The 13,323-nt window shown below is 44.7% G+C and overlaps 1 protein-coding gene and 1 long non-coding RNA gene across 2 annotated transcripts in view; one reads left to right on the top strand and one right to left on the bottom strand.

Moving 5' to 3' along the window:
• Nucleotides 1–13,323, top strand: part of LOC308461450 (uncharacterized protein) — a 32,285-nt gene that overhangs the window by 1,453 nt on the left and 17,509 nt on the right. The window contains exon 2 of the mRNA XM_080978387.1: nucleotides 12,390–12,458. The gene's annotated coding sequence lies outside the window, so the exon portion shown is untranslated. The remainder of the gene's footprint in view (nucleotides 1–12,389; nucleotides 12,459–13,323) is intronic.
• On the bottom strand, nucleotides 6,131–12,398 carry LOC308461579. Its single transcript, XR_013978911.1, has 2 exons — nucleotides 12,144–12,398; nucleotides 6,131–6,561 (listed from the first exon to the last, which is right to left on the bottom strand). It is a non-coding gene; the product is annotated as an uncharacterized lncRNA (long non-coding RNA).

The following is a 13,323-nucleotide window of genomic DNA, read 5'->3' as shown; positions in this document are numbered from 1 at the left end:
AGTAATGTGACACAGCCTTAGTGTTACATGTGAGCCCAGATCTCCTTAACCAAGGTGAAGGAGCTGTCACTACCTTAAAATTCAAACCACTCTTTTTATGTTGGCTAGTTTGTAAAAACTGTGAGGCCAAATCAGGAGAGATGCTAAACAGGCTTTTGGAGTCAGGGATGGGCTGGACGTGGAAGTGGAAATCGAATCCTGAAAGACAGAAGTGTTACATGTTCCAGGTTCATGAGACCAGGAGGTGTGAAGGCAGCCTGTTCTGAGTGGGGTTGTGCACTCCTGGAAGGAGCAGGTTCATAGTTTGGGAGTAGTCCTGGGGCCAACATTGTCGCTTGAGGCCCAGGTGGCCTTGGTGCCTATTTCCAGCTAGAGTTGGTTTGCCAACTATGCCATTTTTGGATGGACATTACTTGGTCACAGTACACCATGCTCTGATAAGACAAGATTACTGCAATGCACTCTAGGCGGAGCTGCCTTTGATGCTGCTGGTATCTTCAGAGATGGTCTTTGTTTTGTAATGGATCCTATTTCTTCCCTTTCAAAGTGCGTGTAACTGAAAGGCAGAACAGGCTATGGGCGTGCCTACGCTTATATGTAAACCAGACATAATTTATACCCTGGTTCCCTTCCACCAAGTAATCCTGGGAAACGTCATTTTGAAAGGAAGCAGCAACATCTGTGGTAAAACCCGAGCCCTTTACAGAACTACAATTCTGGAGTTCCCTGGGGAAAGCTACTGATGTTAATCTTTATAGCCCAATCCTATGCACAATTACTCAGAGGTGAGAGTCCCAGTATTTTCAATGGGGGGACATTCCTAATGTTTGTAATGTGGGTCCCTCTCCCCACAGATGTAAAGGATCCTTTGTGTTTATGCTATTATAGTATTAGGGAGCTGTTGCATAGCTGTGTAGACTATGTGTCATCTATTTATCTGAAAAAGGGGCTGTGGGGAAAGGAAAGTGAAAAAGAGCAAAAGGAGAAAGAGCTCTGGTAACTGAGCCTAATCCAGCCCATGTACAAACAAAGCTCCTACAGATGTTTAGGGAAACTCTTAGTATCTTGTCCCATCCCTTCACCCTGCCCTCAAAAACCTCTGCTATTTTATCCTCTCTAGACTGACAGAAGAAGGAACTATATAGTGTCTGCGTGGCAAGTGAGAGCCAGTGAGGTGTGGTGCTTAGAGTATCAGACTAGGACCTGGGAGACCAGGTTTCGATCCTCACTTGGCCATGAAGCTCACTGGGTGATGGTGGGCCTGTCACTCACTCTCAGCCTAACCAACCTCACAGGGTTGTTGTGAGGAGCAAATGAGGAGAGGGTGAACATGTAAGCCACCTTGAGCTATACAGAAAAAAAGTAGGGTTACCATATTTCAAAAAGGGGGGGGGGAGTTGTTGAGCTTTTTTTTTTTTTTTGCCCAAAGTTGTTGAGCTATTTTTGAGGAAAAATGACACTGCCAACATTGGTTGCTACACTGCTTTAGACTGCAATATTCTGGGTATGTAAGGGAAATTCTGGATGTATGGCAATCCTAGAAAAAGGTGGGGTATAAATGCAATAAGTAAATATAAGTTTTGTTCAGTGAGCTGGGAATTCCTCAGTTCATATATTATCTCCACCATGTGAATGTCCTAGAGGCCTTAGGCAAGTTAATGTATTTCCATTTCTAATGTGCAGTATGGGGACAATGATACTGGCCTATCTTATAGGCAACTGAAAGAATCACTGAGATAATAAATGAGAAGTGCATTGAACACTCAGTATTTATTGTATATTTTAATTGTCTCATAACCCAAGTTCTCTACGAAATGAACACTAAGCAATTTAAAACAAAAATGGCATGCTATGAAGCAGATAACATTGTAACACTAAAATCAACAAACAGAACAAAAAGTGAATTTAATACTGGCCACCATCATATACGTCAATCAGACGAAGAGCACAAAAGGCAAAACAAACCAATAATTTATATTTTAATGCCAAGGATTGTCGGCTGTCGGGATGTTTTCCCACCCCTAGGCGACACTGCCAGTTCTATACCAGGTCCTCTCTGCTTGAGAGAGCAAAGATTCCACCCAGATTCATTTAATCATTTTAAGATTACTTATATACTTTGGCTTTCCCCCGAGGAGTTCAAAAGGTGGCAAACACCTCTTTCTCCATTTTGCCTTCTCGACAACCCTGTTAGGCTAAGAAATAGTGACTGATGCATAATTACCCTGTGGGCTTCATGGCTGAGCAGGGATTTGAACCCTAGTCTCTCAGGTCCTAGTCCAACACGCTCACCACTACACCACACTGGCTCCCATCCGATTAAGAACAAAGCACTGCCAATGTGCCCAGAGTCCCTTGCACTCTTAAATCAGCCCAAAAGGATGTTGCTGTATAGAAAGAACTCAACCCCAGGGGAAAGACTGCTTCTCTGGCATTGATGGACTCGCCGGGAGATGCGCTGGGAGCCAGAGTTTATTTGCATGTTCTCATTGCACATAGTTAGCATTATTTCCATAAATGCAACAGATTCCAGGGGCCGCTGACAACTCCTGTTTCACTTAACCGAGACTACTAGTCTGCTGGGATGATCAAGCCCCTCAGTCTCTTTTAGTCATAAACGCGCTTGAAGTCATGGGATTTTGTCAGGATTTCTAAGCCTTAGGGGATTGCAAACAAACCATTTGATTTGTCAGTAAACCAAAATGCAAAATCAAATCCGATTGCTGGATGTTTACTCTTTGGCCTCTGAGTTTCGCAAACCAGCCTTTGTACATATTAACATAAGAAGAGACCTGCTGGATCATGTCAAAGGTCAGTCCAACATTCACTTCCCACAATGGCTATGAGAAGCCTGTAAGCAGGATTTGACTGCAATATCTTTCCCCCACTTGTGTTCCACAGCAACTGGTAGAATTGTTGATTTCCTGCACACCCACAGAACAGAAAATAATCTAAGAGTGGGGAACATTTTCAGTCTAGCATGCTTGAGTCTCACCTCTCCACACCCCAGCAAAAGCTCATGACATAAATTTGTTTGTTTTTAAGGTGTCACAAGTCTCTGTGTCATTTTCACTACAAGAGGCTAACATGGCTACACCTTTGGAAATTCATAAGGAAGATGGAACAGATAATTTTAATTGGATTTTTGTACCTTCCTCTGTATGGTGCTCTCTTTCTCTCTTTTAAAATGATTGACTCAATTACTGTGGAGGGAGCAATTTGCTTTGCCCACCCCAACACTGTATCTACTTTAAAGTATGGTTACAAAAGTTGGGTGCCACCCTCGCTCTCTGTTGGATGGTAGCAAGATTCCAGGGGGTTCCAGGCACTCACCCAGGGTCTGTGCTCCTTGGGAGAATGGAAGATGTGGCAGAGACTTTCATAGCTTTAAGAAATATGTTTTATTCACATATTTACACCTTCCGTCTGTGTGGAAGGAGTATAGATCTTACAACATGGTCACTTCAAGAGGGGCTAGTTCCCCACAGCAGTGCAGAACTAGAGTCAAAGGCAGGGGCACCAACTATAGGGGGCGATCACCCTCTGTGTTCCCCATCCCGGGTGGGGGCAGGATGCATAATGTGTCACTGGGCCCTCTTAATGTGGGGGTCAAGTTGGCAACCCTGGTCAAAGGCATCTCTCTCAGCCAGCTTGCAGCCAGCCAGCCCAAGATGGATATGTGTGTCCTCCCCATCCCTTCTTCTTCCCAGCACACTTTGCTTTCCAGACTGTCTTTTCCTGTCCCCTCAAACACTCCCCCATCAGAATGGCAACCTTATGCCTGCCCAGGCTCAAGATTCCTCTCAGGTGGGCCACCAACACCTTTTGTCATGTTAACACCTGTATCCCAGGTGAGGCCCTGGCTTGGAAATGAAGCTTTGCCTGTAATTTTCCACTAGCCTGCAATCTTCCCTTCATTACTCCAAATAATAAAAATCCTGTTTATTAATTTCTATGGTTTAGCCACCTGCCACCCCCAAACTCACAGCACTGAGTCTTGGGGGCCAGAAAAAGTTGACGTCTTGAACTGGGGGTTAGCTTCTCCTGGAAGAAAACTCCCTTTGCAACGGGCACGCCACAAATGATGGCATGTGCAGCACTGTGTCCAGTAGTGCTAAGAATGTTTGGTGGCAGCAGAAAAAGCTGCTGGGTTGAGAGCAAGTGGCCAGGGTGATAATTGTAGACAGCTGTAATGTGGATTGCTAGGGCAGTGTGATAATGGCCCAGGACTGACAACAGAGGCCTCAACAGTCTAGAAACCTACCGTCATCGTCTGTACACACATTAAACTCATGCACATCCAGGTTTACGTGCTTGGCCAAAAATTTAGAAATAAGATAGGGGGTGGGTGTCGGGGGGGGGAGGGGATTTGGGCAATCCCAGCCCCAGTGAACCCAGTATGCTTTGACTATCTGTGATTTTGGCTTTTGGCACGACCCCTGGAACATAACCCCCGTGTAAGTTGTGGGCTTACTGCATTTCAAATCAATGTATGAATCTTGGCTCCACCTCATATTCTTAGCTTTATTGACATCCAAGTAAATGGAGAGCCCCCTCCCCCGTTCCTTAAGCATGCCCACATTTCATAGGATGCCAGAACTGGACACCCTTGCCATCTGTTCGGAAAAGAGGAGAAATGCAAAGAAGTTCTTTCTGTGAGTGGGCGTTGTGGTGGCTGATGTAGGTGCCTTTTTCCTCACGGAAAGAACTGTGATTAGGCGCCAACTCCCAGAGGCGAAGGTCCCTTTGCCCCCCCTAAAATATTTGAGGGGACTAGCCCCCTGCGAGTTGATGGGCATTGCCATTCAAATGTTCATGTGCCACATCTTGTGATTGATTATGCGGGGCGTTGTTTACTCCCCCCCCCATTTTATTCAATTTGGCACACTCCTCTATCACTGCTCTTTCAAATGTGGCAGCCATATTACGACTGGCTCCCACAAGTTCCTTAAAATTCCAAATTTGCCCACTGGCCCCCATTGGTTGGCAAACCCTGAGTTAGGGTACAGTGCTAGGACTTGGGAGACCATGTTTTAGATCCTCATCGCGATGGACTTGCAAATTGTGTGTAGTTACTTTTGGGGGTTTCTTTTATCCCACAGAAAGCTGCCATCAGCTAGTCGATCTTGTCCTACCCAGGATGCCAGCACCATGCTTTCCTGACCAGGTTAAACTGAAACAAGGATTCAGCAAGTCCTATATGTTTCATGCTCTCTTTATTTCGACCCCAAAATTTCCCGTGGCTATTTCTGGACACTGATACTTGAGTGGTTGGCCGAAGGATAAGGGTACAGGCACACATCCTGAGACTTGACCATACAAGGCCAATGACAAATGCACAGCGAAGGCTCACGGCGGAAAGGCCACATAAACAGCAACCAACGTCCGGACAACCAGCAACTGGAACAAAGACCAACTTTATAAAGAAGCAAGTGAGGCCTGAGGGTAATAGAGAGAGGAATGGGACACATTGGCAGCTTCTACTAAGGAGCACCAGAAAACCCAGAGCCCCTGTAGATCAGGCAGGGTATGTTTGAAAGGTTTCAAAACACCACAATATATATACAGTTGTACCTTGGTTCTCGAATGCCTTGCGACTCAAATGTTTTGGCTCCCAAATGCTGCAAACTCGGATATGAGTGTTCTGGTTTGCCAACGTTCTTTGGAACCCAGACGTCCAAAGCGGCTTCCAGTTGAGTACAGGAAGCTCCTGCAGCTAATCAGAAGCCGTGCCTTGGTTTTCAAACGTTTTCAGAAGTCAAACTGACTTCCAGAACGGATTTCGTTTGGGAACCAAGGCACAAGTGTATCTCTCTCTGCCACCATGGTGTGCTTTACGGTTCTGACAGTAGTGGCAAAGGAACTTCCAGGTGTCCACAGAGTTTGTGAGAACTATTCTTCTCGTTCTCATCAGTCCCTAGAACACCCAAGCTCTGAACACCCAAGAGAGAGAGAATTGGACTTTGTAGCTCTTAAGATTTTCCTGGCATTACCCCACCTCCTGTGTATGTTGCTATCTTGCAGGCAGAGACTGTGTTCAACACTCGTCATATTTCCAAGACAACTTGGCCATCTGTGTCAAGGGTTGGGGGGGCACAAGCTTGCAGAAAGAGACCGACAGCCCCAAAAGTGGTGACAGAAGGTGCTTTAATAATTACCATGACATATCCCAGGATCCAAAATAGCCCTGCAGCCGTGTTACCCGCCTGGGTAGTGCTAAGCCTTCCCGGGGACATTGCAAGTCCATATCCTGAGGAGAGCTCTGACACCCGAGATGAGAGGCCACAGCAGTCTCTTCTTTCTTACCTCATCTCTACCACAGTATATACATGCTGCTTTTCTCTCTGAGCTTGGCTCCGCCACTCTCTCTCTCCAATTGGCTTTTCAGACTTTTCCTCGACCGTGTATTAACATGCACAGTTCTCTTTTCCCTTGTGGCCTGTTTCTCATAGGGTTGCCAACTGATCGGGAAAACAGCCTGGCCTTTTCTTGTGCCTTTTAATAGCAGCTTGATCTGCAGAAATTGGAAGCTTTAGATGCCATGGAGAGAAGCACAATCACCTGCTATAGAGCAAGAAATTAGGCAAAAAAGTGTGGAATTTGTGGTCTATAACTGAAGTAAATAGGGGTTAAGGTGTTTTTCCTGGATGATCCTGCATAATGGCCTTTTTAAAAAGCAAATCCCAATTATATATATAATTGAGACTATTTCCATAAACATAATTTTATTCTGTTTCCACCACCAACGGTTTCATGCTTAAGTTGAAACCTTCTCTCTCTCTTATGCTTAGCTGTATTTTTATATTGTATTGAAATTGCAGGCTGCCCAGAGAATATTATTGGGCAAGAATATAAAAATTATAGAAAATAAATAATCGGTGCTCCCCCAACTTTTCTCAAGAAATGCTTGTGTTTGTTTTTGGTATTCTTCAAAGGCGTATATTTGTTTTAACAGCAGGTGTCAGAAATGATTTGCAGCCCTGTAAACACCTGCCTGTCATACCAAAGCCCCATATACAAGACCATATAACCCTGGTGCAATTAACACCACAGAGTATGAACTCTGGTTGATTTTATTATTTATGCCCTTTATACTTCCTTATAAATAAATGGCAAGGAACTTGTTGCAGGTCTTGGAGGAACCCATTCAGTGCAAGCTACTGAATGGCAACTCACAACGATAAGGCACAATAGCTAAATGGAACCTCTGCGTTCAGGGAAAGTGTATCTCTGAGCCTCAGATGCCGGGGACAAAGAACGGAAGGACTGATGCCTTCATGAACTACGCTTGGTCTTTTTGGAGACATCTGGCTGCAAAAACGCTGGACTAGATGCTCCTAATCTGATCCGGTAGGGTTTTTCATAGGTTCTTAACTCATTAGGATCAATCTAATGGTATTATGCACCTATCCCACATTCACTGGTAAAAATAAATAAATGAGGTTTTTTTTGCTTTGGTTTTATTTCAAAAACCTTTTTTTTAATCAGAAAGGATTGTAAGACAAAAAGAAATGCACATAGGAAGAAGTACCTCTCTTAACCCATGCTCTTAAAAACCATCTGTCTGCCTCCTGCCTCAGCCGTGCTTAAATCACTGTAAATGGCGACTGTGCAGTTTGTCTGAATATGTCTTCATACTGCAAGGAGCTGTGACTGACCACGCCAGAGTGAATCTCTGAAGGCTTCATTTACTCTGACATGTTAAATGCCAGTTGTCATCATGTTACTGCGAGTTTCCCTTTCAGAAATCAGAATACAGTTACTAAATCTAGGTACTCAATATCCTATTAGTATGCGCAGCACTGCTGATTAACGTGATGATTCTGCTTTTGCCCTGCTCAGGCATACCCAGTCTGCACTATGCACTCTCTTGTCACTCAATTCATTAAAAAGAAGGTAATTCTAATGGGAGGGAGAGCCTTGACTCCTAGCTAGCAGACAAGCTACTCCTCCATACACTTGGGGAGTGCATAATATTCAGTTCTAGGCTGTGAAGTTTTACCTGCTAACACCTGCCTATTAACCATAACAATATAGCTACCATAATAATCAGCTACAATATAGCTTATTAACCATAACAATATAGCTATAGAAAGGCCAGTTGAAGAATTGGCAAGCCTATCTATCCATGGGCCTTCTTCAGCCATTCCACCTCCTTTTTTTGGCCAGAAGACGCAGCTCCTCCTGCCCTTAGGAAGGCTTCCTTATTCTTTCCCTTTCTCAATATGATGCCCACTTTATCCTCTTGTCAAGCTTCCCCACAACAGCAGCTCCTGCAGTCCCTGTGCTCCTATAAGCCTCACCCCCACCTCCCCTGTCACTTGCTTCCTTGCACAGCAGCTGCACTTTTGGTCAAATATTCTGTGACCGGCTCCCCCCCCTCCCCGGCAGTAAAAGATAAACATTCTATGACATCACAGCAATTCAGCCAATGGCTGGATACTGTAGCTTACAGATGAAATATAACAGCCCCTGCATGCTTATATATACTTCTACACACAAATGCATATGTCCAGGAGCCAGACAGCTACATCAGGCATGTCTATTGGCTTTTTGTACGCCCACTGGAATTTATGACCCTTACTTCATTTTCATTGCAGACCATGAGGCACACCTGCTTTTAGAAATAACTCTCTCTCCTTCAGAATTGGTTAGCTGTATTGCACAGTGACAGATGGTGGGCACTGGATGTTATGTGCTGAATAACCAGATATAATGCTATCCTATAAGGGAATGCATAAAAGGTGCTTGCTTACACCCAAATGGAAACTAGCTGTTTAAGAAACAATTGGACTGAGGCAAGGAGCCTATAGTTCTCCAGATGCTGCTTACAACCCCCCTTATCTCTGACCATTGGCCATGGTGGCTGGGTCTGATGGGAGCTGGAGTCCAGCAACATCTGTGGTGCCATGGGTCAGTGCATCTGGCTGTTAACCAGAAGGCTGGTGGTTCGAGCCCACCCAGGGACGGCTGTGAGCAGGATTCCTGCACTGCAGGAGGTTGGGCTAGATAACCCTTGGGGTCCCTTCCAACTCTGCAATCTGGAGGACCACAGGTTGACCACTATGTCAAAACAGAGGGTTATAAAATTTTCAGCTGCCTTCTAACAGTGGTTTGAGTTGCATCAATTGGCAGGTGATTACGGTCATTATTCCTCCATATCAAGTTGCTGTTAAAGGAAGGCTATAGAAGAAGCTGGATGAAAAGTTGGCAATCCTATCAAAGTCCTCTTGGACATGCAGAGTTTGGTGTGTGCTGCTTTTGATCTTTATAAATTCAAGAACAATTAAATTTATATGCCCAACTGTTGTTCATTAACTTAGCAATGCCAGGATGATTGTGTTATAAATAGTCACTGTGCTTATTTCACATACACTTAAATTTAAATTGAGATTTTCAGTGTGCACTTTCGGTGTTTCATTGTCATTATTTTTAGGACACAGTGGTATATAAATATTTCTATAAATAAATCAATAAAATAAATAAACACTAGCCAAGGGAGGCTAAATAAAATTGTTAGTCTTTATGGTACCCCAAGACTCTTTATTTATATAACCTTGTTTCTGATTTTCTATTTCAGAAGGCCCTCATACCTTAGGAGTAACTATTGCTAAACATTTTAAAATCAGTTTCAACAGATGTGGTCATACACTATAAAACTCCTCTATGCAAAATCAGGTTTTATTTCCATATAACTCTCTCTGCTGCCAGCCAGTGGCCAACTCATGAAAAAGCAGTTATTTCAGTCTCATTTATTCACAGTAGCAATTTCTTCCCAATCCACAATTTTCTTAAGAAATAAATTTGGGCTACCAGGGGTGGGGTTGCTTTTGCACTCCTAGCAGCCATCTCATATCAAGGAAATTGGATGGTGAAGCTTTTCTCATCACTTACCTCCATGCCAAATAAAAAGTTACCTGCTAAGAGAATGTGTTTCAGTTGGCTGCTCTTACAAGCCACAGAAGCAGAAACAATTAATTCCACCCTGATTTTAAAGGGCCTCCTAAAATTCTCTACACTCTGTGCACAGCAAATTGGGAGTGTATTTTGCCAAATATTATAGATGGTGTTTTTAAACAGACTTTTGGAACCAACTGGCTAAGAGAGGAAGACTGGAAGAAGTAGGAGTAAAGTCCATTATTTCCTTCAAAAATATTAATTTTATAATTAAACAGTAATCATCATCATCATCATCATTTATTTATACCCCGTCCATCTGGCTGGGTATCCCCAGCTACTCTGGGCGGCTGCCAACAGATTAAAAACAGAATAAAACATCACACATTAAAAACTTCCCTGAACAGGGCTGCCTTCAGATGTCTTCTAAAAGTCAGATAGTTGTTTATTTCCTTGACATCTGATGGGGGGGGCATTCCACAGGGCAGGCGCCACCACCAAGAAGGCCCTCTGCCTGGTTCCTTGTAACCTCACAGTGAGGGAACCGCCAGAAGGCCCTCGGAGCTGGACCTCAGTGTGCGGGCTGAACAACAGGGGTGGAGACGCTCCTTCAGGTATACTGGGCCGAGGCTGTTTAGGGCTTTAAAGGTCAGCACCAATGCTTTGGCTTGTGCTCAGAAACGTACTGGGAGCCAATGTAGGTCTTTCAGGACCGGTATTAAAACTGGATCCAAAATTGCATCCAAAATTCACATAACTGGTGATATTGGTGATGCTGTTTTGCTAAACATTATTTGAAATTATTTGTGAGTTTTTGAAGATCTCAGAAAAGAAATTCAAAAATTTGTCAGGAAATTGTGTTTTATAAAATTTTCAGCTCAGGTCTAAATAAAATGGTGGCACCCCAAAGGGACTTGGGAGTTTTGATTCTCCTGGTCTACCTGCTCCAGCTTAAAGGGAAGGGTAGAGTGAGTAGGTTAGATTAGCCAAGAAGAACTCAGTCAGTCAAATTCCCTTTCCTTGATCATCACTGATCTGGATAAGTTTCATTATTGGGATCTGAAGAATGGAAACAATAACCCAAAGTTCAGCGTAACTCCCTATGCCATTCACCAACCAGAAGATGAAATCCTGATATGCAGGGCAAATTCCAACAAGTCAGTTGCCTTTGTGGCACCTCTGGTCTGAGCAGATAAGGAACTGCTGTCCTCTGTGTGCCCTGGCATGGTGGAAATAGAACTGCCATTTCTTGCACTATGAAATACTTGTCACGGAGGAGCCCTAAAGATCAGTCATTTTAAAGAGGTGAGCATCCTGAATCTGAAGCCAGAGCTAGGCGTAGAATTTGTGGGGCTTGGATACAAAAAGAAGCGGTGGTGGGGAAACTTGGGAATTATGAAACAACTGTCAGATACTTTTGTCTACAGCAGGCTTCCTCAAACTCGACCCTCCAGATGTTTTGAGACTACAATTCCCATCATCCCTGGCTACTGGCCATGCTAGCTAGGGATCATGGGAGTTGTAGGCCAAAAAACACCTGGTGGGCCGAGGATGAGGAAGCCTGGTTTACAGCAGTGTTTTCCAAACTTAGGTCTCCAGCTGTGTGTTGTTGGTTTTCTTTTTTTGTGTGTGGGGGGGGACTACAACTCCCACCATCCCTAACTAGCAGGACCAGTGGTCAGGAATGATGGGAACTGTAGTTCAAAAAATCAGCAGGAGACCCGAGTTTGGGAAACCCCGACTCAAAGGAAGATGGGAGGGGGGTTGTGGATGCAAATGCAACTTCCAATATCCTTGCGTATCTTTAAACTGTTGCATGTTTAGACAAAGGGAGGGAGGGGGTTTCTACGCACGTTCTGCTGAACATGTAAAGCCTACCCACCACACATTTAAAGCAGACGACTTTCCCCAGAGAATCCCGGGAATTGTAGCTCTGTGAGGGGTAAACTACAGTTCCCAAAATCCGTTGGAGGAAGTCATATGCTTTTTAAATGAATGTGCAGCCAAAGGGAGGCTCAAGATCTGAAGAGCAGTCCATGTGCGAGGGGATGTTTGATGGCGTTTGCATGCTTAACCCTCTCCTTTTAAGTCCTCACCTCGAGCTACAATAAGGTTGTCATGCGAGCTGAAAGTTCAACCCACATCCGCAGGCATTCAGTTCCCACATCACAGCATGTGCTCAAATCACTTGCATCCCCCACATTTCCTTTCTCCCCTCCCCCAAAGCAACTGGGGCTGAAACTTACTTTACTTGGGAGTAAAACCCAGTGGTTTTGACTTCTGAGTAGACAATGTCTAGGCTTCTACTGTACTATAGAAGCGAAACGAGACCCTGGCTGATAGAAAAGGGAGACGCCGGTCTCCCTAGGCATCTTTCCTACCCTCCCAAACTAGGGAGGATGCTGTGACTCAAATCCCATGCGGCAAGAGGCGCGATCATGTGACGAAGAGAAATAGAAACTAAAGCAACTGGCTCTTATTGTTTCCTGCAGAGTTGCTGAACGCTTCCTGTTTCTGCCTCATTTCCCCAATTCAGCTGCAGGAGGAAGAACGCGATCTAGGTGAGGACTTACACTCTGAATAAATGTCCTGTTCCTGCCGGGTGGGAGAGGGCTGTTGTTGCATTTTAACTCACGTGGGCTTTTGTCCTCCTCCCCCGCAGCCCCGCTCCACGCCCCCTCTGAATCAGCAGTTTGCTGCAGGGTTGCGATCAGCGCATTAGCGGTGCTCGGCTCTTCCCCTTACCGTGTAATTAAAACTAAAATGTAAAAATGAAATCCGAAGCGATCTGTGGTAGTGCCTACTCAGAATCGAATCCCCGTCGGTTCGATGGGTACACGAATTCAGTCTCATCCCCAAGAAACATCGCATAGGACTGTTCACAGTGTTTACTAAGAAGTTACCACGACCGACTTGGGAGAGGCTTATCTTGAGTAAACGAAGGGTAGGCTGGGTGGTTAATCTGTGCCGGAGCTGATAAGTTTAGCCCCAGATTCTGACAGAAGCTGCTTACACTGCTGAGAGATCCCTCCTGCCCTGAGCCTACTCCATTCAGTAACCAAAGTTGGCTGGATCTAGGCTAAAGCTGCAATGCTAACCTCACTTGGAGGAAGGCCTTATTTAATTAAATGGGATTTAGGTAGGGTTAGGGCTGCGATTTAAGGCTGCAGTACTGTATACTTGCCTGAGGGTAAGCCCCATTGAAGCTCAGAGTAAATAACAGCCAGTAGGGCTGTTGCATGTGAAAAGAGCTCCAACGTGCAACTGGAGTCCCTCCCCACACAGAGTTGGAAAGGACCAATATGATCATCTAGAGTCCAACCCCCGGAAATGGAGGAATCTTTCACCCAATGTGGGGCTTGAACCCACAACCCTGAGATTAAAAGTCTCATGCTCTACCAACTGAGCTATTCCTCAGGTAATGGA

The sequence above is a fragment of the Podarcis pityusensis genome, assembly GCF_964106645.2.
Source record: "Podarcis pityusensis genome assembly, chromosome: 13".
NCBI lineage: Eukaryota > Metazoa > Chordata > Lepidosauria > Squamata > Lacertidae > Podarcis > Podarcis pityusensis.
This window is presented reverse-complemented; position numbering and strand designations above follow the sequence as displayed.